At 40.9% G+C, this 3113-nt stretch overlaps 1 protein-coding gene across 2 annotated transcripts in view; it reads right to left on the bottom strand.

The window, feature by feature from the left end:
* Positions 1-3113, bottom strand: part of LOC106874949 (chloride channel protein D) — a 79026-nt gene that overhangs the window by 1695 nt on the left and 74218 nt on the right. The window lies entirely within an intron of this gene.

The following is a 3113-nucleotide window of genomic DNA, read 5'->3' as shown; positions in this document are numbered from 1 at the left end:
TGTGTGTGTGTGTGTGTGTGTGTGTGTGTGTGTGTGTGTGTGTGTGTGTGTGTGTGTAAAACTATCCAGACCGAAACAGTCTATCTCCAACATCTTAAGGAAGGAATCGAAAATGATACCAAACTTAACAAAGGCGCAACATAAAACATTGACAAAACTAAAAAACAAATGCCTTAATTACTTACCATCAAACAAATGGAAAGAAATTTGCGTGATTTCTTGTGAAATTTATGATAGACTGGCACTAGAATATATAAGCAGTGACTGATACAACTGCGACCAGGATTGAGGACCGAATTAACACCGCATGGACTGACATTTGTAAACGAGACAACTACATAGCAAATAGAAAAGCAATCTCATCACAAAGAATAGTAGATTACTCAGATTCTATCACCTCATTAAAACACCTCTATATAAAATATTCTGGATCCTTTCCCACATCCTGAAATCCATACTCTCTAACTTTCCTGGACATGTCAAGAACTCCGACGAAGTTATCAACAAAAATCTGCGCCAACTGCCCCCAGACAAAACAGATATGCTTTTAGTCTTTACGTTGTCTCAATGTACACAACAGAGGCAGCACACTCGGCGGTCATCCACTGCTTCGAACTCGCCGCAGCTGATATACATCAACTATTTTCCATCATCGTGGACAACTACTTCTCTTTCCATGATCACATATACAAACAGACAACAGATCTCCCCATGGGATATAGTCTCTCGGGTCTACTAGCCATCACCTATATGAACCATCTGGAATGTCGAGTACTCAACATCTGTTGCTCATGCGCCTTCTTCACCAGGTATGTAGATGACATCCTCATACTCACATCCTCCCATGAAGAGGCAGACAGAATATTCACGACGTTCAACAACATGGACATGAACATACGGTTCACTATATAACATCCCACCAACACTGGATCCCTATCGCTGCTCGGCTTCCAACTGAAAATAACGGAAGAAGGAGAGATCCACATCGAGCTCTACAGGAAAGCTGTCAGTAGAGATATGTTTGTTCTCTACAATTCAGCCCTTCAGCTAGGTGCCAAAATAGGATACGCCAGAAATGAACTTACACGCACCCAGAGCAAGGACAGAAGGACAGAGGACAAGGTGACTCCCACCACACGCTAACTAGAGGAATTGAAAACCAACGGGTACCCTATATCCATTGTAAATCGGCTTAGGTACCGAAGACGACAAACATGCTGAACACACAGAAAAACCGGCAACACATGCTTCCTTAAAATACCCCATCCGAAGAGCCATAAGAAGAGTAGAATTAGACATACAACTCCAGCCCCTCTCTGAGAAGACACCTAACAAAGAAACGAGCAAGAGACAGCAATGAATGCGCACTAGCTTACTGCCCCGTCCGTGACACAGATTTATGCCAACGAGTAAATGTTGTGTATAGAATACAATGTAACAAATCAACAAGTTCTATGTGGGTAGCACAACAAGACCGTTGCACATTCGCATCAAAGAACATCTAAACACGAGAGCCTCTTCCTTCAGAAAACATCTAGACAGATGCCAGAACACCGACAAAAGCATAAAAATCATAATTGAGGCTAATAACCGAAATTTGGGAAATCTAAGAATTAAGGAAGCTATCCTCATAAACAGACTAGGGCTCCAACTTAACAACAGGCAGGAAATTAGCAAGCAATAAGTTCATTTCTGGTAACATGCTCATGTATTATAAAAAAAAAACTGCACATATAATACATATCTTAGAAGCAGCGCTGCGGATATGCCATCACACACGAGCTTGAGTCATAGCCGCCCTCACGCACTTCTCTTGAGGAATTCCGGAAGGAGCTTCGTGAGACCACTGCAGAGACGCTTCCGGAAAAGAAAAAAATATCAGTAACCATTGGAAAACCGATTATAGCAGTGACTCGATCAATTCCTAGCGATATCTGAAGAAGGAATTTTCATATTTCGAGATATTATATCACGTCAGACTATGAACAATTAAATTACAACAGTTATCGTAGTCCACTCTGCATTGTTGTGCCATTCAAGACACGTTATATCTCACACACATACAGACAAACACAGACACACACGCACACAGACACACGCATATATATATATATATATATTAAAGTATAATTATAAAAATATAATTATAATTAAGGGCGCTGGATGGACAGCGCCTGTTCGCTAGGGATGACGTCAAACTACTACAACCACTTAAATTAGCATTCGTTTAACACAAGGCTGTATGCGAGGGAAATGGACAGAAAAGATTTATAAAAATATTGTGCACAAACGAGTGTAATCCCATGGGTGTGTATATGTATTTCTCATTTATTTATAGTCGGTGCACCCTACTGATAATTGTAAAGCAATCTTAATATTGCAAAACATGAAATCTTAAGATATAGGATTTTTATAAATTTTTTCGCTCCATTTCTCTCGCATGCAGCCTTGTGTTAAACGGAATGCTAACTTAAGTGGTTTGTAGTAGTTTAACGTCTATATCTAGCGTACAGGCACTGTCCCCTCCCCAGCCGCAGACGTAGCTATGTGGTGAGAAGCTTGTTTCTCAACCACATCGTTCCCGGTTCAGTCCCTATGAGTGGCACCTTGAGCAGGTGTCTTCAACTGTAGCCTCGGGCCAGCCCGAGTCTTGTGAATGGATTTCGTAGATTGAAACTGAAAGAAGCCCATCATATTTGTGTAAGAAGATTGAGGCTCACAGAGGGCTAAGCAGGCAGACTAAGACCCACACTACTGGTCAAATTCAAAAAGAGAATATACAAAGAAATTAGCCAGTACCAAAAGAGAAAAAGGTTCTTACAACAAAACCTCAAGAACATGATAACACCGTATGAGGAGTTAAAACTCGCAGATATCATCCATCAGGAATATAACTATATAAACCGAGCCTGTAACAAACACTTCAGCAACAAATTGAAATGGATGAGACAACAACAACCTCAACACACAGGAAACAAAGACAAATACCCAAATAACACCAACGGGATTCTGATGTCGGACTGCGAACTACCGGGGATATACAATGCCATCGCAAACGAAAATAATCACACACCTGGAATGTATGGCTCAGTACTGCTGGATGAAAATGAAGC

The sequence above is a fragment of the Octopus bimaculoides genome, chromosome 1 (assembly GCF_001194135.2).
Source record: "Octopus bimaculoides isolate UCB-OBI-ISO-001 chromosome 1, ASM119413v2, whole genome shotgun sequence".
In the NCBI taxonomy this organism is placed as follows: domain Eukaryota; kingdom Metazoa; phylum Mollusca; class Cephalopoda; order Octopoda; family Octopodidae; genus Octopus; species Octopus bimaculoides.
Note: the sequence above shows the minus strand (reverse complement) of the source record. Positions and strands in the feature narration are given on the sequence as shown.